The sequence below is a fragment of the Triticum urartu genome, chromosome 3, assembly GCF_003073215.2.
Source record: "Triticum urartu cultivar G1812 chromosome 3, Tu2.1, whole genome shotgun sequence".
Taxonomy (NCBI): Eukaryota; Viridiplantae; Streptophyta; class Magnoliopsida; order Poales; family Poaceae; genus Triticum; species Triticum urartu.
The window spans coordinates 566,156,042-566,183,008 of NC_053024.1; the positions used below are offsets into that span (position 1 = coordinate 566,156,042).

At 49.8% G+C, this 26,967-nt stretch overlaps 1 pseudogene; it reads right to left on the reverse strand.

The window, feature by feature from the left end:
- Positions 1 to 12,292, reverse strand: part of LOC125546961 — a 13,456-nt pseudogene extending 1,164 nt beyond the window's left edge.
- Positions 12,293 to 26,967: the final 14,675 nt, after the last annotated feature.

Genomic DNA, 26,967 nt, shown 5'->3' on the forward strand with positions numbered 1-26,967 from the left:
GTGCTATGCTTAGGATTGGGTCTTGTCCATCACATCATTCTCCTAATGATGTGATCCCGTTATCAACGACATCCAATGTCCATGGTCAGGAAACCGTAACCATCTATTGATCAACGAGCTAGTCAACTAGAGGCTTACTAGGGACATGGTGTTGTCTATGTATCCACACATGTATCTGAGTTTCCTATCAATACAATTATAGCATGGATAATAAACGATTATCATGAACAAGGAAATATAATAATAATCAATTTATTATTGCCTCTAGGGCATATTTCCAACAGTCTCCCACTTGCACTAGAGTCAATAATCTAGTTCACATCACTATGTGATTAACACTCAATGAGTTCTGGGTTTGATCATGTTGCTTGTGAGAGAGGTTTTAGTCAACGGGTCTGAACCTTTCAGATCCGTGTGTGCTTTACAAATCTCTATGTCATCTCCTAGATGTAGCTACCACGTTCTATTTGGAGCTTATTCCAAATAACTGTTCTACTATACCAATCCAGTTTACTACTCAGAATAATCTGGATTAGTGTCAAAGTTTGCATCGGCGTAACCCTTTACGACGAACTCTTTTACCACCTCTATAATCGAGAAAATTCCTTAGTCCGCTAGTTACTAAGGATAACTTTGACCGCTGTCCTGTGATCCATTCTTGGATCACTCTGGTACCCCTTGACTGACTCATGGCAAGGCACACTTCAGGTGCGGTACACAGCATAGCATACTGTAGAGCCTATGTCTTAAACATAGGGGACGACCTTCGTCCTTCCTCTTTCTTCTGCCGTGGTCGAGCTTTAAGTCTTAACTTCATACCTTACAACTCAGGCAAGAACTCCTTCTTTGACCGATCCATCTTGAACACCTTCAAGATCATGTCAAGGTATATGCTCATTTGAAAGTACCATTAAGCGTTTTGATCTATCATTATAGATCTTGATGCTCAATGTTCAAGTAGCTTAATCCGGGCTTTCCATTGAAAAACACTTTCCAAATAACCCTATATGCTTTCCAGAAATTCTACGTCATTTCTGATCCATAATATGTCAACAACATATACTCATCAGAAATTCTATAGTGCTCCCACTCACTTCTTTGGAAATACAAGTTTCTCATAAACTTTGTATACACCCAAAATCTTTGATCATCTCATCAAAGCATACATTCCAACTCCGAGATGCTTACTCCAGTCCCTAGAAGGATTGCTGGAGCTTTGCATACTTATTAGCATCTTTCAGGATTGACAAAACCTTCTGGTTTGTATCACATACAACCTTTCCTCAAAAAAAACGTCGAGGAAACAATGTTTTGACATCCTATCTGCAAGATTTCATAAATAATGCAGTAATCACTAATATAATTTCAACAGACTCTTAGCATCGCTATGAGTGAGAAAGTCTCATCGTAGTCAACTCCTTGAACTTGTCGGAAAACATCTTAACGACAAGTCGATCTTTCTTAATGGTAATACTTACCATCATTATCCGTCTTCCTTTTAAAATCCATCTGTACTCAACAGCCTTACGACCATCAAGTAGTTCTTCCAAAGTCTACACTTTGTTTTCATATATGGATCCTCTCTCGGATTATATGGCCTCGAGCCATTTATCGGAATCCGGGCCCACCATCGCTTCTCCATAGCTCGTAGGTTCATTGTTGTCTAGCAACATGACTTCCAAGACAGGGTTACGTACCACTCTGAAGTAGTACGCATCCTTGTCATCCTACGATGTTTGGTAGTGACTTGATCTGAAGTCTCATGATCAATATCATAAGCTTCCACTTCAATTGGTGTAGGTGCCACAGGAACAACTCTTTGTGCCCTGCTATACACTAGTTGAAGTAACGGTTCAATAACCTCATCAAGTCTCCACCATCCTCCCACTCAATTCTTTCGAGAGAAACTTTTCCTCGAGAAAGGACCTGATTCTAGAAACAATCCCTTATTGCTTTCGAATCTGAGACAAGAGGTATACCCAACTGTTTCGGGTGTCCTATGAAGATGCATTTATCCGCTTTAGGTTCGAGCTTATCAGCCTGAAACTTTTTCACATAAGCGTCGCAGTCCCAAACTTTTAAGAAATGACAGCTTAGGTTTCTCTAAACCATAGTTCATACGGTGTCATCTCATCGGAATTACATGGTGCCCTATTTAAAGTGAATGTGGTTGTCTCTAATGCCTAACCCATAAACTATCGTGGTAATTCGATAAGAGACATCATGGTATGCATCATATCCAATAGGGTGCAGTTATGATGTTTGGACACACCATCACACTATGGTGTTCCAGGCTGTATTAGTTGTGAAACAATTTCCACAATGTCTTAATTCTGTGCCAAACTCGTAATTCAGATATTCATCTCTATGATCATATCATAGATATTTTATCCTCTTTCAATTTCACCCTGAAATTACTTGAACCTTTCAATAATTCAGACTCGTGATTCATCAAGTAAATCTACTCAAATCATCTGTGAAGTAAGAACATAACGATATCCACTACATGCCTCAGCACTCATTGGATTGCACACATCAAAATGTATTACTTCCAACAAGTTGCTTTCTATTTCCATTTTACTGAAAACGAGGCTTTCAGTCATCTTGCCCATGTGGTATGATTTGCATGTCTCAAGTGATTCAAAATCAAGTGAGGCCAAACGATCCATCTGTATAGAGTTTCTTCATGCATATCTACCAACAAACATGGTTCGCATGTCTCAAACTTTTCAAAAATGAGTGAGTCCAAAGATCCATCAACATGGAGCTTCTTCATGCGTTTTATACCGATATGACTTATGTGGCAGTGCCACAAGTAGGTGGTACTATCATTACTATCTTATATCTTTTGGCATGAACATGCGTATCACTACGATCGAGATTCAATAAACCATTCATTTTAGGTGCAAGACCATTGAAGGTATTATTCAAATAAACAGAGTAACCATTATTCTCCTTAAATGAATAACCGTATTGCGATAGACATAATCCAATCATGTCTATGCTCAACGCAAACGCCAATCTCGATGGTAGAGGGAGCGTGCGATGCTTGATCATATCAACATTGAGAACACTTCCAACACATATCGTCAGCTCACCTTTAGCTAGTCTCCGTTTATTCCGTAGCTTTTATTTCGAGTTACTAACACTTAGCAACCGAACTGGTATCTAATACCCTGGTGCTACTAGGAGTACTAGTAAAGTACACATTAACACAATGTATATCCAATATACTTCTATTGACTTTGCCAGCCTTCTCATCTACCAAGTATCTAGGGTAATTCTGCTCCAGTGGCTGTTCCCCTTATTACAGAAGCACTTAGTCTCGGGTTTGGGTTCAACCTTGGGTTTCTTCACTAGAGCAGCAGCTGATTTGCCGTTTCATGAAGCATCCCTTTTTGCCCTTGCCCTTCTTGAAACTAGTGGTTTCACCAACCATCAACAATTGATGCTCCTTCTTGACTTCTACTCTCGTGGTGTCAAACATCGCGAATATCTCAAAGATCATCATATATGTCCCTGATATATCATAGTTCATCACGAAGCTCTAGCAGCTTGGTGGTAATGACTTCGGAGAAACATCACTATCTCATATGGAAGATCAACTCCCACTCGATTCAAATGATTGTTGTACTCAGACAATATGAGCACAAGCTCAACAATTGAGCTTTTCTCCCTTAGTTTGCAGGCTAAGAAAATCGTCGGAGGTCTTATACCTCTTGACGTGGGCACGAGCTTGAAATCCCAATTTCAGCCCTCGAAACATCTCATATGTTTCGCGACGTTTCAAAAACGTCTTCGGTGCCTCAACTCTAAACCGTTTAACTGAACTATCACGTAGTTATCAAAGCGTGTATGTCAGATGTTCACAACATCCACAGACAACGTTCGAGGTTCAGCACACTGAGCGGTGCATTAAGGACATAAGCCTTCTAAGAAGCATTGAGGACAATCCTCAGTTTACGGACCTAGTCCGCATAATTGCTACTATCAACTTTCAACTAATTTTTTTCTAGGAACATATCTAAACAGTAGAACTGAAACGCGAGCTACGACATAATTTGCAAAATCCTTTTTGACTATGTTCAGGATAATTAAGTTCATCTTATGAACTCCCACTTAGATAGACATCCCTCTAGTCATCTAAGTGATTACATGATCCGAGTCAACTAGGCCGTGTCCGATCTATGCGTGAGACGGACTAGTCAACGTCGGTGAACATCTTCATGTTGATCGTATCTTCTATACGACTCATGCTCGACCTTTCGGTCTTCTGTGTTCCAAGGCCATGTCTGTACATGCTAGGCTCGTCAAGTTAACCCTAAGTGTTTTTGCATGTGTAAAACTGTCTTACACCCGTTGTATGTGAACGTAAGGATCCATCACACCCGATTAACACGTGGTGCTTAGAAACGATGAACTGTAGCAACGGTGCACAGTTAGGGGAGAACACTTCTTGAAATTTTAATGAGGGATCATCTTATTTACTACCGTCGTTCTAAGCAAATAAGATGTATAAACATGATAAACATCATATGCAATCAAATAATAGTGACATGATATGGCCAATATCATATAGCTCCTTTAATCTCCATCTTGGGGCTCCATGATCATCTTGTCACCGGCATGACACCATGATCTCCATCATCATGATCTCCATCATCGTGTCTTCTTGAAGTTGTCTCGTCATCGACATGCAAGTCATGATTCCCTTGACAAGAACATGATCAATCTCATACATCACATATATCATTCATCACATCCTTTGGCCATATCACATCACATAGCATACCCTGCAAAAACAAGTTAGACGTCCTCTAATTGTTGTTTGCATGTTTTACGTGGCAGCTATGGGTTTCTAGCAAGAACGTTTCTTACCTACGCAAAAACCACAACGTGATATGCCAATTGCTATTTACCCTTCATAAGGACCCTTTTCATCGAATCCGATCCGACTAAAGTAGGAGAGACAGACACCCGCTAGCCACCTTATGCATCTAGTGCATGTCAGTCGGTGGAACCAGTCTCATGTAAGAGTACGTGTAAGGTCGGTCCGGGCCGCTTCATCCCACGATGCCGCCGAATCAAGATAAGACTAGTAACGGCAAGCATATTGAACAAAATCAACACCCACAACTACTTTGTGTTCTACTCGTGCATAGAAACTACGCATAGACCTAGCTCATGATGCCACTGCTGTTGGGGAACGTAGCAGAAATTCAATTTCCTACGTGTCACCAAGATCTATCTATGGAGAGACTAGCAACGAGGGGAAGGAGAGTGCATCTACATACCCTTGTAGATCGCTAAGCAGAAGCGTTCAAGTGAACGAGGTTGATGGAGTCGTACTCGTCGTGATTCAAATCACCGATGACCAAGTGTCGAACGCACGGCACCTCCGCGTTCAACACACGTACAGCCCGGTGACGTCTCCCATGCCTTGATCCAGCAAGGAGAGAGGGAGAGGTTGAGGAAGACTCCATCCAGCAGCAGCACAACGGCGTGGTGGTGGAGGAGGAGCGTGGCAATCCTGCAGGGCTTCGCCAAGCACCACGGGAGAGAAGAAGAACTTGGGAGAGAGGGAGGGGCTGCACCAAAGGCATAAGGGGTGTCTCAAGAGGCCCTCCTACCCTCACTATATATAGGGATCCCAAAGGGGGGGTGCGCCAGCCCTAGGAGATCCAATCTCCTAGGGGCGGCGGCCAGGGGAGGAGTCCTTCCCCCCCAAGGCACCTAAGAGGTGCCTTCCCCTTCTGGGACTCTTCCTTTAGGGTTTCCCCAGGCGCATGGGCCTCTTGGGGCTGGTGCTGCCCTTGGCCCATGTAGGCCAAGGCGCACCCCCTACAGCCCATGTGGCCCCCGGGGGCAGGTGGCCCCACCCGGTGGGCCCCCGGGACCCTTCCGGTGGTCCCGGTACAATACCGATGACCCCGAAACTTGTCCCGATGGCCGAAACAGGACTTCCTATATATAAATCTTTACCTCCGAACCATTCCGGAACTCCTCGTGACGTCCGGGATCTCATCCGGGACTCCGAACAACATTCGGTAACCACATACAAGCTTCCTTTATAACCCTAGCGTCATCGAACCTTAAGTGTGTAGACCCTGCGGGTTCGGGAGACATGCAGACATGACCGAGACGTTCTCCGGTCAATAACCAACAGCGGGATCTGGATACCCATGTTGGCTCCCACATGTTCCACGATGATCTCATTGGATGAACCACGATGTCAAGGACTCAATCAATCCCGTATACAATTCCCTTTGTCTAGCGGTATTGTACTTGCCCGAGATTCGATCGTCGGTATCCCTATACCTTGTTCAATCTCGTTACCGGCAAGTCTCTTTACTCGTTCCGTAACACATCATGTCGTGATCAACTCCTTGATCACATTCTGCACATTATGATGATGTCCTACCGAGTGGGCCCAGAGATACCTCTCCGTTTACACGGAGTGACAAATCCCAGTCTCGATTCGTGCCAACCCAACAGACACTTTCGGAGATACCTGTAATGCACCTTTATAGTCACCCAGTTACGTTGTGACGTTTGATACACCCAAAGCATTCCTACGGTATCCGGGAGTTGCACAATCTCATGGTCTAAGGAAATGATACTTGACATTAGAAAAGCTTTAGCATACGAACTACACGATCTAGTGCTATGCTTAGGATTGGGTCTTGTCCATCACATCATTCTCCTAATGATGTGATCCCGTTATCAACGACATCCAATGTCCATGGTCAGGAAACCGTAACCATCTATTGATCAACGAGCTAGTCAACTAGAGGCTTACTAGGGACATGGTGTTGTCTATGTATCCACACATGTATCTGAGTTTCCTATCAATACAATTATAGCATGGATAATAAACGATTATCATGAACAAGGAAATATAATAATAATCAATTTATTATTGCCTCTAGGGCATATTTCCAACACTCGATTTGTCCACTTTTTAGCAAAGCTCATGCCGAAATTTTCCGTGAATTTCAGCATGACTTGTGCTACAAACTAGGACATATCGAGTGCCCATAATTTGCCGCACCAGGAAGGAGTCAACATTCCTGCAAAACAATAGGCCTTTTTTATGTCATTATTCATTTTATTAGGTCTAGAATTAATTGACTAGATTTAATCATAGGAAACATGGCTAGCAACGATGAAGGACAGGGTTCTGGTGATTGCGACAACGCCTACCGGGCGGCAGACGAATTTTTTAGCCTTACCGATGATCAACCGATGTTATTGCTGGGCCCACCGGTGGCATCGGGGACTGAGACCGACACGCAGACCGGTGCTGAGACTGAGACCGGCGCTCAGACTCAGACCGGCATCGAGACCGGTGCTGAGACTGAGACCGGCGCTGCCTCGGGGAGCGGAGCCGGTGTAGAACCGAAAGCAAAGAGGCAACGGGTTCCTAACAAACTCAGGACTACTAGAGTGGTGGTCACGGAGGTGGACAACGGCAATTTTGAGCCAACGGCGCCCGAGGAAGCGCGTCGATGCTACGGCAATCAAATAGGCTGCATCGTACGGACAACCGCCACCATCAATGATGAGAAACTACAGAAGATAGAAAATATGAGGAGCTCCCTCCTAAAGAAGTTTCACCAGATATTCTTGTTCCCGGGCCGGAATGAGAAGGATTATAAAGATCCAGATGAGGACCCGACAATGAAGAAGATAAACAAACACGCCATGACCAAGTTTAGCGACGTTGGCCGCCTGGAAAAATCGAGTGAAAGCAAGGATCATCGACAAGAAGGAACCCTACTCCGAGATTGTAAAGGATAATCCGACAATCACGGAAGAGTAGTTTCAAATATTCAAGGAGGCTTGCGAGGCCGAAGATGGCAAAAAAAAAGTCTAAGTACATGAAGGGGCTTCAAGAGAGGAACATTTGGAGCCACCACCTCGGAAGCCGTGGTTACGGCGGAAAGAGGTCCAAATGGGCCAAGGAGGACGCGGAAGCCGCGAGTCTGGGCATCCCAGACCCCTTGGCGGAGTTCACCGTCCCGCAGGAGCGTGACGTCCTCAGGGCCCGGCACCATTGGGACCCAGTGAAAAAGGTTTACGAGACAACACCGGTCATTATGGAATTCATGAGACTGCTGGTAATTTTAGTTTCTGATCAATTCGACTGCACACGTTAGTCATATTTGTAAATGATTGTTGTGCCTTTTGCAGAGAGAGCAGCACAGGATTGCGGCCGAAAGCGACTCGCCGTCTGAGGCATTGGCGAGGCCCAAGTGGGACACTCCATTCAACCGGGCGTTGAACATATTGAAACAACAACCGGTGGATACTCGACCGTCGTGTGGACGCGTGCACGGTGTCGGAGACGGCGCCACGTGGAAGAAGTACTACCGTGAGACCACGGAGGAGAGAAAGGAAAGACGGAGGTTAAATGAAGAAAACATCGACAAGAGGGTTGAGATTGCGGTTGAGAAGAAATCAACTGAGACAGTCGCAACAGCGGTAGCTGCCGCAAAACAGGTGGCTTTAGATATTTCTACTACCTTGGTTCCGGTCGTTTTCAATTGGACCAGGCAAAATCCAAAAAAAGATGCAGCGGACTTTCCCCTTGCTGACTTCTTGGCGGGGAGCAGCTCGACTAGCGTTGCACCAGCACCTGCAGCTGCACCTGCTCCCGCACCGGCTCCCGCACCGAACGTGCTAGGCGGTGCTTCGTCTTTGGCTGAGCTCGACGCCCTCACGGTATCTGTCACACCGGCCCCCTTCAACATAAATGTATAATCTCCCATTTTCGTTGCCTGAATTGGCGCCTCCTCAGGGTTTGAGCGTCATGAGTCGGTGCCTGAATTGCCGTCTCAACATATTATGGATGACCTTCCGGTAGTAAAGAAGTTTAGGAAGAGAGTGAGGAAAGGCAAAAAAGCTGTTTCTATGATCCAGCCGCCTCAGCAGCCTCGGCTTCAGGACCGTATAGATATCCCCGGTGCGGATAAATGGCATATCCCCGGTCAACCAATCCTACCTGCAACAGCGCTACGGGCCAGATTCGGCGATCTAAAGAGACTTCATGACGATGTGCTGCGGGTAGAGAAAGACCTCATCGCCTCGAAAGATCCAGGATACCCACTCTACGTGGTTAACGTTCCGCGGCAAATGTCGTACGTCGACACCTTCCCTGCGGATAAGTTCTTCCTCCGATGCGATTACATATTCGACATGTTTCACGTGAAGAAGCTGAATTTTACGTTTGTCCGCCTTTATGCCTTGCACATGAACTACATCATCGGGGTTGAGCAGATATCTCATATCTGTGTCGCTGACCCGTACTACATGCACGAGGGCTTCTTGGGAGTCTGCGCAAATCACCGTGAATACGCGAGGGATTACATCGTCAGTTTCATGCTCACCAATAAGGACAAGGGGGCGATTCTTGTGACTTATCATCCCGTGTAAGTCATCCGCGCTGCTATCCTTCCTTCGATTTCAATCATTCATTTGCACGGTGGAGGCTAATTAATTTGAGGACTTATTTTGCGCAGCGGCGGGCGTGCCGTCCTCATCATCCTCTACCCCCGATTCTCCCACGCTCTTTACTTGGACATGTCGAAGAACATTCACAAAAAGGATTACACCCACATCAAGGATGTTCTCGATAGTGCTATGTATCACTACCAATCACTGGGTGGAGAGGTCAGGGACAAGAAGATGAGGGGCGGCAGGGTCGCCTTCGGCCATAAGACCAACTTCTGCTGCATCCAGCAACCGGACGATTCTCTTAATGATGGATTCTATGTCCTACACCACATGCTGGAGTACAGACGGGATCACCAGAACCTTCGCATGGCACCTTCTTCCGGCGATGCCCATATTCTGCAATGGGCAAAGGACATAGGAGATATCGAGGATCATCGACTTCGAGCTGAGTTCTATAACATCCAGCGCGAACTTGCCCAAATCATCATGAAGGAGGTCGTCGGAAAAACAGGGGTGTTCTATGGAGAAGGACAAATGTCGCGGGAAGACGTCCGAACATGGATAGCCTCTCAGCGTCTCGACCTGAAGCCTTTCACTAGGCTTAGGGACTATCTCCCTGACTTGGATGGATGGAACGACATGTTGGAGTGATTGTCGATATATGACAATGTGTCCGTTTAGTCCATACTTTCTGTATGACAAAACTTTGAGTTATGCACGGTGAAACTTTATTTGTGATGTAATTAAACCGTCCTCCTCCTCGACTAGCGAAAATCACTCTAGTTAGGGCATTTTGGGGTACGATGAACTTTGTTATTTATGCTTATGATATGTTGTTTTTAGTTTTGCCAAGTCTGTCTCTTTTTGTTGCTCAACTATATATGTTGCATATCATCAACTCATGTGATGATGCAGGTGCATAGATCATAGATGGCGAAGAAGTGCTATGCCAGGAGTATATATACGACAAGTGGCCGGAGTGTCAGGCCCTTCCGGTTTCTGAGCGACAGGCAGTAGTTAGTTTAGAGGTTCACGCTAATGCGAAAGAGGGATACGAACTCATGTTCTCAAAGTGATAGCTCTTCTCGTGTATATCATTGTTTAGATGGATGACGATGTATTTGCATATCATTCGAGACTTGTATCGCTATTTTCGAGATGATGACGAGAGACCACTTTGTGTTGGATGATGATTATGATGATGACATGATTTGATGAGACTAATTGTATGTATATGCTATGATTACATCTGTATGTGTATGATATGCTAAAGATTATTGTATAAAGCCTATTCAAATACAAAACAAATATGCAGGAAAAAAACTAATAAATAAACTAGTAGTAGCGAGGGGGGGAATTTAGCAGTAGCGCCGCATTGTCAGTAGCGCGTCCCAGCAAACAGCGCTGCAGATAATATCAGTAGCGCCCTTTCCCAAAGAGCGCTACAGCTATTCATGTATAGCAGTAGCGTGGGACAACCGGCGCTACTGCTATACGTTAGCTGTAGCGCCTTATTAGTAGCGCCGGTGCCCGCGCTACTGAGAGGCCCAAAACCCTCGCTGCTGGTAGGCTTTTCCCTAGCAGTGAAAGCATAGCTTCTGTGCATTCTTTGGTGGATGAAGCATAGTAATAAATGGTTGATGTGACAAGACACAAGAGTAGTAGAATATAAGGGAATAGATGCAATTGAATAAACAACATGCGAATGAAAATAGAGCAGCCCAGACCTGCATGCATCCGGATCTCCAAGAAATGGATGGCTTAGCCATGCACGGGATATCCCGTGCATGGTAGAACATCATTTCTCCTATCTCCATTGTCTCCTGCTTCTTTCTTGGCTCGTGCGCCGCTGGAGCCGACGTCGATCTGCTTCCGTCGCTGTGCTCCGACTCCGAGGCTGCGCCCTTCTTGGAAGAAGCGTGGCTACCCCTGCTGCTCTCCTGCGATGCTGCCGGACTTTGAGCCTGAGGCGTGGACGCCGCGACCTCGTTGCTTGCGGCGGAGCTGCTCCATTTCTCTGTGCCACCCGAAGAGCTGCTGGCCCTGGTGGCGAGAATGTTGGCAATGGTGGCGCGCAGCGTCGGGTTGGGGACCAGATCGTCCGCGCTCGCCTTGGCCCCGCACGTGCACTCGGAGTTGGCGACGATGTGCACTCGGATGCACCGGTCGCAAAAGCTGTTGAAGCAGCACTTGCTCGCCACCACCGCGCCGGCTATCACCTCCTTGCAGATCTTGCAGTGGAGATCCGTCGGGAAGCCGTCATCGTTACTCTCGTCGGCCGGCATAGGAGGGCAGGCGCAGGAGCCCTTCAGAAGTCGAATCTGGAGTCGTCGTTTGTGTGGCAGTGCTGGATGAAGTAGCCCGGGACACGGCACCAGTGGCACACGTACCCGGCCGGCGGCGCCCACCCGTTGTGCACTGCTCCACGGCCTTTGTCGATCACCGTGCTGATAGCTTTTGCCTGGTCGTCCTGAGTTCCGACGGACCTCGGGGCCGACCTCGACGACGAACCACCGCTGTCTTGCCTCGATCTAGGGCACAGAGGGGGTATGTCGGATGGCCACGGCACGATGCTATCTTCCGGAGGCACAGCCACTCGGCGCACCAGCACCGTCGAGTTGGGCAGGGTCAAGGCGTCGTCGTCCGCGTACTCCTCGCGGGTCTGCTCATTGGAGATGGTGATGCTCTCCTTGGGACCCCGGCCGCGTGTCCGGCCGCGACCATGGCGGTCTGTCTTCATGATAAGGCGTTTCAGCTCGCCGACGGTGATGGAAGGCGCCGCGACGGGCAGGGAGAACATTTCCAGGCAGTCCTTGTATCGGTAGCACACTGCCATCGTTCGGCCACGACGATCGAGATGGACGCCCTCGTGAGATGCGTCGAATTCGCTCGCCGGAGATCAGCCTAGCTAGGATGGCTGTAGCTACGAGGCTCAAGCCAACAGGCTCTAGAGCATCTCCAACAGGCGCCGAACGCGCCGCGCGCAAAAAACTGATTTACCGCGCGCCCATCGCCTGGCTTGGCGCGGCGCACAGCGCTGGCTCCAGCAGCCGCGCTAAAATGCAGCGCGCGCGCGTCGCTCCAGCAGCGTGCAAAAATGCAGCGCGCGCGACTCGCCGGTGCATTGCATATGGCATTTTGAACACAAAATGAAGTTGATGAAACATTCAAAATGCAATGAACATGACATATAAAATTTCACACAAACAAGTTGATGAAGAAAAGTTCATGCCCACAAGTTCAAAATCATACCCACAAGTTTATCCAACCAAGTTCAAAAGGCAAATCAAGTTCAATACACAAATGAAAGACACATCATTCCTCGTCCTCGTCTTCGTCCTCGTCTTGATCTTCGAAAGACGATTCTTCCGCCTCCGAAGATGAATCTTCCTCCCTCTCCTCATCGCGCACCGCATCACGTGAAACTCCGACGGTGTTGGCAAGATCTTCAACGGCATCTTCATGGGAATGTGTGCGAGGAGGCACATCGAAAGACATTCCGCCCATGACGGTCGGAGGTGCACCCATGCCTCCCATGAGAGAAGCAAAACTCATGCCTCCCATGGTGGCTATAGCGTCGGGGGGTGCTCCAAAGCCAGCCATGCCTCCCATTGCACCGCCCATGGTACCTCCGAAGTCACCCATGCCACCCATGGCGCCGATGCCACCGCCACCCATGGCGCCGAGGCCACCGCCACCCGTGGCGCCGAGGCCACCGCCACCCATTGCGCCGAGGCCACCGCCACCCATTGCGCGGATCATGGCTCTTTTTTGGATCAAGACTTCTTCACGAGCAAGATTGACATACTCCTTTTGCACCTCATTGAGGATAGATGTGTCCAAGAAGAACAAGTGCTTCTCCCATTCCAACAATCTTGTTCGCTCCTCATTGCTCATCTTCCTCTCCTCGGCCGCCACCTTCCTCTCCTCGGCCGCCAACCTCCTCTCCTCGGCGGCGGCATCTTGGTTCCTTGCCATTTTCCTCACCTCGTTGGCTTCTTTTCTTGCCTTCACAATAGCTTCCATAGCATTTTTGAGCTCATCATCTCCTTTCCTCTTCTTCTTTTCAGTTTTATCTTTCTTGCACCCATCCGGTCGCTTTGGCTTCGAGTATGAAACCGAGTTGGGTGTGGGGCTTCTCTTGCCGTCATCACTTGATGCATCATCCTCATCATCCTCATCATCATCCAACTTAATTGTTTGCTTCCGTTTGTTGCTCAAATGCAAATCATCCAAATCTTCACGCTTCTTCCATTTCTCATCATCCTTCAACACTTCATAGCAATGAGGCAAAGTAAATATCCTTCCTTTCTTGATCTTCCCCTTCTTGGTTTTCCTCTCCTCTTCTTTGAACAAGTTTTGCGCAATGTTGTACTACATGAAAACAAAGCAAGTTAGCACCAACAACAAGTATGATGAACATGTATGAAATGCCACTTACTCTATCGTCCTCATTTGTGCCACTTGGGTTCAACTTGTCAACCGCCTTTTGACAGGCCGCCCACCGTTGACAATCCGAGTTGATTGTCGACCACCGGGACCGAAGTGATCGGTCGAAGCGGTCAATTCCACTCACGTTGCGAACATCAAAGTGTTCCTTCATCCGAAGCCAATAAGCATCTCTACTTTGATCACCTCCAACGGATGGATCCCTCGACACTTGCAACCAAGTATTGCATAGTAAGATGTCATCGGCGTTGGTGTAATTGCCCGCTCTTCCTTTCGGTGCGTCGACAATGCCCTCACCCTCCTCGTCCACCTCGAACTCATGGTTTTCGAAATGCATGTCATTGGTTTGAGACCAATGCGAATTGTTGGAGCCAACACCCATCGTTGACATGTATGCATCATCATTGAGACTACAAAGTTTTTTGAACAATGCAAATAAGCTATCTATATGTGAATGCATTCAAAAAATAACAAAAAATGAAAAGTTAGAATTTTTTTACCTTGGAGGCATTTCGTCGAACATGGTGTGCGCGCCGGCTCAACGAGTGAGCTCGTCGGCGCTTCGGTAGCCGCCGCGCCCGCCGCACGCCCCGCAAGCTTCTTCCTCCTTGCCTTGGAGGTGCCGGAGCCGTCCGCTGCCTTGTTTTTCTTCGCCGATGTCTTGCCCTTCTTTGGTCGTGCCGCATTAGGGAGCTTTGAGGAGGAGGGGCGGCGGCTCGGGCCGGCGCCGGCGCGACGCCACCCGCCGCCGAGGTCATCCACGGCGGCATAGAGAGGCCGCGTGATGAAGATATGTACCTAGGGTAGGGTCATGGATCTGTCCAACATACCCTCCCCAAGGACATCTCTACAAAGAACCATAAGCAGTCGAAGAGAAAACATCATCCACTCGACCATGAAGATGTGCTCACTCGACTTCCTTGAAGACACTCGACCACCTTGAAGACACTCGACCACCAGAAGATGAGAAACTCTCCACTCTGCAATGGTCAAGACTTAAACCATAGCTTTATGGGCATTTATAACACTTTACTGTAGACGTTACCAGTAACGCCCCTCCTTTATGAACATTGAACCCTGTGTAACGGAGGAGAGCCGGGGTCTTGGCACACTCTATATAAGCCACCCCCCTCCTCTGGGGCAGGGGTTCGCACTTTCTGTAATTCACACACATATATTCAGTCGACCGCCTCAGGGCTCCGAGACGTGGGGTTGTTACTTCCTCCGAGAAGGGCCTGAATTCGTAAACTCGTGTGTACAACTCCTCCATAGCTAGGATCTTGCCTCTACATTCCTACCCCCCTATTCTAATGTCAGTCTTAGGACCACGACAGTTGGCACCCACCTTGGGGCAGGTGTCTTAGCGACTTATTGGAGAAGTTGCAATTTTTCCGATCCCCTTCATCATGGTTCCAGGCGGAGCTTTGGCTGAGGGCCGCGAGATCCGTCTCGGCGCACTCATGTTTGTCGCCGATGACTCCGCTTGGCTCCAGGAGGAACCACTCGACGCCGACGCGCTCCCCGCTCGCGGGGCGGTGCACTTTCGCGCGTGTGTCCGCGGCGTCCTCCTGCGGCAACCGTCGACCCAGTACCAGTCAACTCCAGCGGCTTTCCCCCTCCCTGCGACCCGCCGGAGCAAGCGCACCAGTCGGTTAAGGCTTCAGCGGCGGGTGAAGCATGCGGTGGCCCGCCAATGGGCCACCCCTCAAGTCGCGGCGATCGAGCCCGGCGAATCTCTCTACGGCCTGTTCGATCTGTCGACTGGCTTCGTAGAGACCGCATCCGAGTGCGGCAGCAGTGACTCGGCGGCGGAAGTCCTGATGGTCAATGGACCACGCAGTCCTCCTGGATTCAATCGTGAAGACGGAGGTGACGGGAACGGTGATCCGTCGCGCGTTCACGAGGAGTACCGCCCCGAACCTCTCTCCTCGCAGCAGAGGGAAGAACTTCATCGCCGGAACATGGATGCCCTGCACACTCCTATAGTTGGAGAAACCCCCGAGGCCCAGGCCTTGGAGCAGGCGCGCTTGGCCAATCTGGCTGAGCGCACTCAACTGGAGAACCTCCAGCGCGCACTCGACGATCGCGCTCGACAACATGCTCCTGAGTCCAGTCAACGCCAACTTTTTCCACCTCCAACTCAGGTATACCGAACCCCGATCTAGAATCTAGCTGCTGCTGCCCGGATAGCGGAGTCGATCCAACCCTCCCAGTCAGAAGCTAGTCGAGGTCTGGTGCAGATCCGAGCCTTGCTCCGGTCGGCGGGAGAGCAGAATACAGTTGTATCTCAGTCGCGGGATAGGATCCATAGCAGATCCGTGATGGCAGACACAGTTCAATCGGCCCATAGCCCAAGATCGCCTCCGAGGCGTGAGGGACATGGGGATCGACAAGATCAGTACAGAAACCGAGAGCAGTATGACCGTCGAGTCGATCGTGATGATCGCCATCGAGTGCCCACGCCTCCCCCGAGGAGCGGGTCGTACGTGCCTCGGCAGCATGAAGACAGACGCCCTCACAGTGTTGGGCGAGGTATTCCAATCGACCCCAGGGAGCCAGGCTTTGATGCGAGATCCATTCTCATGCAGGGCTTGGTCGACAGAAACAGAGCTCACCGGGAGGGCCATGATGGAGGTCCACAAACAAGCAACAGGGTGCATGTCTTTGGTCCAGAGTGCTTCAGCAGAGCTATCAGAGCTGCGGTGATTCCCCCCAACTTCAGGTTGGCGTATGGAGTTAGTAAGTTCACCGGGGAGTCCAAGCCTAACACTTGGCTTGAAGACTACCGAGTGGCTGTCCAGATTGGTGGCGGCAATGATGAAGTGGCCAGGAAACACCTTCCTCTGATGTTAGAGGGCTCGGCTAGAGCGTGGCTGAATCAGTTAGCACCTGGCAGCATCTATACTTGGGAAGATCTCGCTCGAGTGTTTGTCAGAACATTCGAGGGCACGTGCAAACGGCCGACAGGTTTGACAGAGTTGCAGTGTTGTGTTCAGAAACCGAATGAAACTTTGAGGGATTATATCCAGAGATGGATCACCCTGCACCACACAGTAGAAGATGTGTCAGATCATCAGGCAATTTGTGCCTTTAAGGAAGGCGTCAGGTATCGAGAGTTGAATATGAAATTTGGCCGGACAGGAAATATGACTCTGACTCGGATGATGGAAATTGCCACCAAGTATGCCAATGGTGAAGAAGAAGAGCGGCGCCGGAGTGGCAAGCACAAAGCAGTCACCCACGAAGACGGAGGAGGAAACTTCAGTCGGAAACAGAAGCGCAAGGCCGAGCCAGCTGCTCCAGGTGAAGCCTTGGCTGTGGTTCAAGGAAAGTTCAAGGGGAAGCCCAAAGGGCCGTGGAACCGCAAGAAAGTAAAAGATCAAGATGGAAATGACGTGTCGGATCTGCCATGCCATATCCACACCAAAAAAGATGAAGAAGGTAATTTCATTTACCCTAAGCACACCACTCGGCAGTGTCGGCTCCTAATCTAGCAGTTCCGAGAGAAACAGCCCAAGGAAAAAGAGAAGGAGGCAGACAAGGCTGAGGATGAGGAAGAGGATGACGATGGTTATCCCCACGTGAATTCCACTCTGATGATTTTTGCTGACGTTGAGAGCAAAAGTCGATTGAAAGTCATCAACAGGGAAGTGAACATGGTCGCTCCGGCGACACCCAGTTACTTGAAGTGGTCGCAGACTGCCATTATATTCGACCAGTCTGATCATCCAGCGCACATCGCCACCCCTAGGAGGCAAGCACTGGTGGTCGACCCGGTGGTCAAAGGCACTCGACTGACAAAGTTCCTGATGGACGGTGGCAGTGGTCTGAACATACTGTATGCAGAAACGTTGAAAGGAATGGGCATTTCGATGTCCAGACTTAGTGAAAGCCATATGAGTTTCCATGGGATCATTCCAGGCAAGAAGGCTGCATCCCTCAGTCAGATTGCACTCGACGTGGTTTTCGGTGATTCCAAAATTACCGCAAAGAAAAGTTGATGTTTGAAGTTGTGGATTTCCAGAGTGCTTATCATGCAATTCTGGGCAGGCCAACTTATGCACGATTTATGGCTCGACCATGTTACGTGTACCTCAAACTGAAGATGCCTGGTCCCAGAGGAGTGATCACTATCTCTGGTAATCGGAAGAAGGCAGAAGAGTGCTTCCAGAAGGGCTCAAAGATCGCTGATGCCCAGATGGCCGTGGTAGAATTGCAAGAATACCAGAAAAATGCAGATCCGAGTGACTTGCTGCGAGCCAAGAAGCCAGCCACAGATTCGGCATTCCAGTCGTCTGGTGAAACGAAGTCGATTCACATTCACCCAACAGATCCCAATGCTGCTCCGACTCACATTTCAACCTCACTCGACTCCAAATAGGAAGAAGCGCTCATCCAGTTCCTTCGTGAGAACTGGGACATCTTTGCATGGAAGCCTTCTGACATGTCGGGTGTTCCCAGGGGACTGGCTGAGCATCGTTTGAGAGTCGACCTGAAGGTGAAACCAGTTAAAGAGCATCTTCGACGGTCCACCGTCCAGAAAAGAAAGGCAATCGGTGAAGAGGTGGCTCGGCTCTGAGTTTATCCGAGAGATTTATCACTCCGAGTGGTTAGCCAATGTTGTCATGGTCCCAAAGAAAGACGACTCACTTCGTATGTGTATTGATATCAAGCATATCAATCGGGCCTGCCCGAAAGATCACTTCCCTCTCCCTCGCATCGATCAGATAGTCGACTCGACTGCAGGGTGCGAGTGTTTGTCCTTTTTAGACGCCTATTCCGGGTACCACCAGATCCGTCTGTACGGGCCCGACAAAATAAAGACAGCTTTTATCACCCCATTTGGGTGCTTCTGTTATGTCACAATGCCATTCGGTTTGAAGAACGCCGGAGCCACATTCATGAGGATGATTCAGAAGTGCCTGCTCACTCAGATCAGTCGGAATGTGGAAGCATACATGGATGACATTGTGGTCAAGTCACGTAAAGGTTCCGACCTACTGACTGACCTTGCTGAAACCTTTGCCAACCTCAGAAGGTATGATATCAAGCTCAATCCATCAAAGTGCACGTTTGGAGTTCCAGGCGGAAAGTTACTCGGTTTTCTTGTTTCCGAACGAGGAATCGATGCTAACCCAGAGAAAGTAGGCGCTATACTCCGAATGAAGCGCCCTGTGTGTGTGCATGATGTCCAGAAGCTTACTGGTTGCTTGGCCGCCCTAAGTCGATTCATTTCTCGCCTCGGTGAAAAGGCGCTGTCTCTTTACCGACTGATGAAGAAATCAGACAAGTTCGAGTGGACCCCAGAAGCTGATGCGGCGTTTGCAGAGCTAAAAGCCCTGCTTTCCACCCAGCCGGTGCTTGCTGCTCTAATCAGCAAAGAGCCTCTACTGCTTTATATAGCAGCCACTGGACAAGTCGTCAGTACAGTACTTACGGTCGAGCGGGAAGAAGAAGGAAAAGCTTATAAGGTTTAATGCCCAGTTTATTATATTTCTGAAGTCCTGACCCCGTCAAAGCAGAGATATCCTCATTATCAGAAGCTTGTCTATGAGATTTACATGACCACGAAGAAGGTTGCACACTATTTCTCGGATCACTCTGTTATAGTCGTCAGCGACGCTCCATTGTCAGAGATTCTGCACAACAGAAATGCAACTGGTCGAGTGGCCAAATGGGCGATTGAACTCCTTCCCTTGGATATCAAGTTTGAGGCAAAGAAAGCTATCAAGTCCCAAGCAATAGCAGATTTCCTCGCCGAGTGGATCGGACAACAATTGCCGACTCAAGTTCACTCTGAGCACTGGACCATGTTCTTTGACGGATCCAAGATGCTGAACGGTTCTGGTGCTGGAGTAGTTCTGGTATCCCCCCGAGGAGACAAGCTCAGATATGTCCTCCAGATTCACTTTGATTCCTCCAACAATGAAGCAGAATATGAAGCACTACTGTATGGGTTGCGCATGGCCATCTCACTCGGCGTCCGTCGCCTCATGGTCTATGGCGACTCAGATTTGGTAGTTAATCAAGTGATGAAGGAGTGGGACGTCAGAAGCCCAGCCATGACTGGGTACTGCAACACGGTGAGAAAGCTTGAGACGAAGTTTGAGGGGTTAGAACTCCACCACATACCTCGACTGAAAAATCAAGCAGCCGACGATTTGGCAAAGATAGGTTCCAAGAGGGAAGCCATTCCCAGCAATGTATTTTTAGAGCATATCCACTCGTCGACAGTTCAGGAAGATCCTTTTACTGAAGAGCCCCCGCAACCTAAGAGCGCCACAGATCCGACTGAAGTCGAGGTCCCAGCCGTGGTCGACCTGATCATGGAGGTTCTGGCCATTACTCCCGACTGGACGGTGCCCTACATTGCGTACATCCTCAGGAAAGAACTCCCGGAGGATGAAGAAGAGGCTCGATAGATCGTCCGTCGATTCAAGGCCTTTACTGTGATAAGAGGGCAGCTGTTCAGGGAAAGTGTGACTGGAGTCGGTCAGAAATGCATAACACAAGAAGAAGGTCGAATGATCCTCAATGACATCCACTCGGGGACCTGTGGTCATCATGCGTCCTCTCGGGCCATCGTGGCTAAAGCATACCGAGCTGGATTCTATTGGCCACGAGCAAATGAAATGGCGAAAGATATAGTCAACAGATGTGAAGGCTGCCAGTTTTACTCCAACATGTCTCACAAGCCGGCGTCAGCCCTGAAGACCATCCCCCTCATCTGGCCCTTTGCTGTTTGGGGTCTGGATATGGTTGGACCACTGAGAACTGGCAGGAGCGGCTTCACTCATGTGCTCGTTGCAGTCGACAAGTTTACCAAATGGATCGAAGCTAAACCTATCAAGAACCTTGATGCAAGCACCACTGTCAGTTTTATCAGAGAATTGACATTCAGATATGGAGTTCCACACAGCATCATCACGGACAACGGGTCGAACTTCGATTCTGATGAGTTCAGAGCTTTCTGTGCCTCTCAGGGCACTCGAGTCGACTATGCTTCGGTCGCTCACCCGCAGTCGAACGAACAAGTAGAAAGAGCCAATGGCCTAATTCTCAAAGGACTGAAACCCCGACTAATGCGTGATCTCAAACACGCAGCAGGCGCTTGGGTTGATGAACTTCCGTCAGTTCTGTGGGGATTGAGGACAACCCCTAATCGGTCGACCGGACGAACCCCTTTCTTCCTGGTTTACGGAGCCGAAGCTGTTCTGCCAAGTGACCTGCTCCACAACGCACCCCAAGTCGAGCTCTTCTCCGAAGAGGAAGCAGATCAGGCCCGGCAAGATTCAGTCGATCTCTTGGAGGAGGAAAGAGAGATGGCCTTGATCCGGTCGACCATCTATCAGCAAGACTTGCGTCGATTCCACGCCAGAAATGTGAGGGGTCGAGCCTTTCAATAAGGAGACCTAGTTCTTCGACTGGATCAACAGAAACCACACAAGCTTGCCCCGACTTGGGAGGGCCCCTTCACCATCACCAAAGTTCTCCACAACGGAGCATACCATCTTTACAGTATTGAGCATCAGAAAGATGAGCTACGGGCTTGGAACGTGGAGCTGCTCCGCCCCTTTTATACTTAAGCACTCGTTCGAATAAAATGTAATAAGAAACACCTTCGTAGTTTGTTTATCAAAGACAAGAGCTTATGGTCCTATCATTCGATTGTTGTGTTCTTATTTACTTCTGAAATCCCCCAGTAGGTGGCTTAGTCGCGAATCCGTTTCACCTAAGTTCGGAAGAAAATCCTACCGAGTGGAGAGCAACCCTCCCACTCGGGGGCTTAGCTGTAGTCCAGCACTCGCCTAAGTTCTCCCACTAGGAGACTTAGCTGCAGTCCAGTACTCGCCTAAGTTTGAAAAAATCCTACCGAGGGGAGAGCAACCCTCCCACTCGGGGGCTTAGCTGCAGTCCAGCACTCGCCTAAGTTCTCCCACTAGGAGACTTAGCTGCAGTCCAGTACTCGCCTAAGTTTGAAAAAATCCTATCGAGTGGAGAGCAACCCTCCCACTCGGGGGCTTAGCTGCAGTCCAGCACTCGCCTAAGTTCTCCCACTAGGAGACTTAGCTGCAGTCCAGTACTCGCCTAAGTTTGAAAAAATCCTACCGAGTGGAGAGCAACCCTCCCACTCAGGGGCTTAGCTGCAGTCCAGCACTCGCCTAAGTTCTCCCACTAGGAGACTTAGCTGCAGTCTAGCACTCGCCTAAGTTTGAAAAAATCCTGCCGAGTGGAGAGCAACCCTCCCACTCGGGGGCTTAGCTGCAGTCCAGCACTCGCCTAAGTTCTCCCATTAGGAGACTTAGCTGCAGTCCAGTACTCGCCTAAGTTTGAAAAAATCCTACCGAGTGGAGAACAACCCTCCCACTCGGGGGCTTAGCTGCAGTCCAGCACTCGCCTAAGTTCTCCCACTAGGAGACTTAGCTGCAGTCCAGTACTCGCCTAAGTTTGAAAAAATCCTACCGAGTGGAGAACAACCCTCCCACTCGGGGGCTTAGCTGCAGTCCAGCACTCGCCTAAGTTCTCCCACTAGGAGACTTAGCTGCAGTCCAGTGCTCGCCTAAGTTTGAAGAAATCCTACCGAGTGGAGAGCAACCCTCCCACTCAGGGGCTTAGCTGCAGTCCAGCACTCGCCTAGGTTCTCCCACTAGGAGATTTAGCTGCAGTCCAGTACTCGCCTAAGTTTGAAAAAAAATCCTACCGAGTGGAGAGCAACCCTCCCACTCGGGGGCTTAGCTGCAGTCCAGCACTTGCCTAAGTTCTCTCACTAGGAGACTTAGCTCCAGTCCAGTACTCACCTAAGTTTGAAACATATCCCTAACCGCAAGGATGACGACGTGCAGGTCGACTGCAACCTTCTTCTTCGGAGCTGCGACACAAGTACAACCTCCGCTCCATCCCTATCCGCAAGGATGACGAGGTGCAGGTCGACTGCAACCTTCTCCTCCGGAGCTGCGGCACAAGTACAACGTCCGCTCCATCCCTATCCGCAAGGACGACGAGGTGCAGGTCGACTGTAACCTTCTTCTTCGGAGTTGCGGCACAAGTACAACGTCCGCTCCATCCTTATCCGCAAGGATGACGGGGTGCAGGTCGACTGCAACCTTCTTCTTTGGAGCTGCGGCACAAGTACAACGTCCGCTCCATCCCCATCCGCAAGGATGACAAGGTGCAGGTCGATTGCAACCTTCTCCTTCGGAGCTATGACGCAAATACAACGTCTGCTCCATCCCTATCCGTAAGGACGACGAGGTGCAGGTCGACTGTAACCTTCTCCTTCGGAGCTACGGCACAAATACAACGTCCGCTCCATCCCCATCCGCAAGGATGACGAGGTGCAGGTTGACTGCAACCTTCTCCTTCGGAGCTACGACGCAAATACAACGTCCGCTCCATCCCTATCCGCGAGGACGACGAAGCGCGGGTTGACTGGAGCTGCCCCCTCAGAGCTGCGTCTCCAGCACAAATACTATTCCAAGCAGTGAGCAAAGTCCATTCGAAGGCAAACGCAAGCACATTCGGAGATAAACCAAATTCAGATAAATCCTAAAGTTCCAAGCAGCAAATCAATAGTGCTCGGGCATCAAGCCCGAAGGAGTTCAACGGTTACAGCAGTCACTCGGCATTCCGAGGCAAATTTAAAGCAAGTTCAAGTTTCATAAGTTTGTTCACTCAGCCGGAGGAGGGCTGGTAGGCGCCACGAATGAGTCCAGGTTGATCCCATCAGCAATCCGAGTGGCGGCAGCAATGAAAGTCTCCATGAAGGACTGGAATCATGCTTTTTGGTGTTAGCAACTTTGATCGCAGCCAGCTTGTCTTCACGAGCTTCCTTGCAATGGACTCGCACCAAGGATAGCGCCACATCAGCACCACACCGGGCAGAGGATTTCTTCCATTCTTGCACTCGGTCAGGGATCTCGTTCAGTCCAGTCATCAAGGATTCCAAGTCGTTCTGAAGCGTCGCCCCCGGCCAAAGCGATGAGTCGATTCGGGAGACTACCTCCTTCAGGCACGCGAGGTAGCTTATGGCGCTGACGATACGGGACTCCAATCGGAGCACGTTTATTGCAGTTTCGTCGCAGACTGGAGAAGCGATAGGGTCCAGACCCGTCTCGACCCTTCCAGTTTCCTCATCGAAGTCTTGACAGAATTCTGCAGCAAAAAATAGTCAATCGACCAAGCAAGATCCGATCGCAAGCATCAACACAGTCAGATTAAAAGAAATACCTTCCAGCGTGAGATAAAGCTTCTTGGCAAGAGTCCTTAGATAAGCTTCCGTGTCATTCCTCTTGCGGATCGCAGACTCCAGCTTTTCATTCAGGGCGACCTTGTCCTTCTTTAGACTGGTCACTTCGCGGTTAGCTTCATTAAGACAAGATTTCAGTTTGGTCACCTCTTCTTCCAGCGTCCCGATTGAAGCAAGCTTCTGGTCTGTGAGAGCAGTTTTATCTTGAGCTGCTTTTTGCACGGCGGCGAGGTTCGAGTCCTTCTTCTCCAGAGCCAACTTCATTTTCTCTGCAAAAGAAGCAATCGAATCAAAGAAGAGATCAAAGAAATGTATTGAAAGTCAGTCGACAGTCAGTTACCTTCCATACCACCGGCTTCGTCTTGAGCTTTCTTCAGATTCTGCTGGGCTAATTCCAAGTCGAGGTTGAGTTGCCTCTGCTTCTCCTCAAGTTCAGCAAACTTAGAAATAAGAGTGCAAGACTTCTGCAGAAGGCAAAAGACGGATCAGTTGATAGGACCAAAGGTTGTTTACTTCCGAGTGAATAAAGCCTAAAGAGGTTCGCTTAGACCTCAGCCGACTGCACACAATCGACTGTGGTCTCAGGGGCTACACCTAGTGGGTCCACCTGGCGTGCCCCCGCTGACTAAGACTCAACTAAAAAACTGCTCAGACCCCAGTCGACTGCCAGCAGTCGACTGCGGTCTCGGGGACTACACCCAGTGGGTGCACTTGGCGTGCCCCCACCGGTTCAGATCCCACTCGCCCAGACTGAGTGGAAGAACGAAACTACTCGACCGGTCCGCCTGAGTCGAGTGTAAGGAGTAAAAAAGCAGGGAAAGAAGAACTCAGACCCCAGTCGACTGCCAGCAGTCGACCGCAGTCTCGGGGACTACACCTAGTGGATGCACTTATCGTGCCCCCACCGGTTCTGATTCCACTCGCCCAGATCGAGTAGAAGAGCGAAACTACCAAAGTCAACAAAACACCCAGTGGGTGCTCTAATTCGACGCAAACAACAGGAGATTGTGTAGACGAAGATTTTTCGAGTAACATTTCCTCATAGAGCAAAAACAGTCAGAAAGTTTACTCGCCTGGACATTGGCCCGAAGAGCAGCGCTGGCGTCGTAGGCAGCCTGGCTATTCTCATGCACTGTCTTCACCCGCTCCATCATCATGTCAGCTTGTCGGATGGCTTCCGCAGCCGCTTCCGACTGGTTGTCCGGGACGGGGTAGCTGGTGAAAAAGTGGGCAGACGACCCAGGTGCGGCGGCTTGGAGCTCCGTGGCGTGGAGTTGGACAGCTGAAGGAATCACAGGTGCAGTCGACGGTGCGGGAGGCCCACTTGACAAAGGTGCGGCGAAGGTCACAAAAGTCCTGCCCGCACCTTCAAGTTGACGGACGGGAGGTGTCGTAGTGGTTTCTTGCCGAGACATCCTACCAGCGGTTACCTTCTTGCTTTTCCTGGGCTTAAGAGCCACATCTTCGTCGTCATCTGGAAGATCGATGACGTTGGGTGGAGCTGCAAGACAGATCATTCGACCCCAAGTGAGCCACTCGAACGCAATCGACCAAAGAATCAAATCGCAAGAGATTATACCTGGGTTGGAGGTTACTGCATCTTCCATTTCCTCGTCCCGGTATTGGAGAGAAGAGGTTCCTGACGTAGCAGCACTGCGAAGACCCACATTCAATCAATTACGTCCGGTTAATTGAGTCGACGAGAAGGACAAGTCAGATGGTTACCCGAAGATAGTAGGAACGGTCACTTTGATCCTGGGCAAAGCTTTTGGCGGCTTGGAGGAGGTGGCTTTCGGCGCTGGAGGCGGCGCAACTTTGGACTGCTTTGGAGCCTTTTCAGTCGGCGTCGGGGAAGACGTCCTAGGACGCTTCGAAGACTAACCAGTCGGCGCGGCCACTAAGTCCGGAGCACTCGCCGGGTCGTGGGCTTGTTTGGATCTCCTCTCCCTGCGAGGAGGCGAGTCGACTTCTTCGTCACCAGTCGATTCGTCGCTCTCCTCGTCTTCCTCGGCCTCCGAATGCTCCTCGCCGCTCTCGCCACCGCCCCCTTCTTCCTCATCCTCTTGGTCCTGCACTCCGTTGGGCATTGAGTACATGTCGATGAGGGCCTGAAAGGACAACGATCAAAGGAAATTCAATCGACCATAAACAAGATGTCACTCGGTGAATCGAAAAGATACTTGACAAGACAGAATTATACCTGCTCCGGCTGGTGCGAGTTGTCGAATGGAATCACCCTCCTAGACCCCCGAGGGTTGTCTTTGTTGCTGGTGATCCCCATCAACCACTTCTCCAAGGTATCCTCGCTGACGTCCTCCGGGTGGATCCGAGTGGAATCCTCGAGCCCAGAGTACATCCACATCGGATGATCGCGCGCCTGAAGAGGTTGGATGTGTCGACCGAGAAAGACCTCCAGCAGGTCCATCCCGGTTGCCCCGTCGCGGACAAGCTGGACGACCCGCTCGACCAGCACCTTGACCTGCGCCTTCTCTCTTGGAACTACCTTCAGGGGCGGGCTTCTCCACTCGAGCCAAAGAAAAAGGAGGAAGTCCAGTCGACTGGCCCGGGGTCAGCTGATCCTTGCAGTAGAACCAAGTCGACTGCCAGCCCTGGACCGATTCGGGAAGAATCATGGCTGGGAAAGTACTCTTGCTCCTCATCTGGATCCCCAAACCCCCGCACATCTGGATCACTTGTGTCTTCTCGTCACTCGACTTGGCCTTTTTGACCGACTAGGATCGGCAGGTGAAGATGTGTTTGAAAAGGCCCCAGTGCGGTCGACAACCCAAGAAGTTTTCACACATCAACATAAAAGC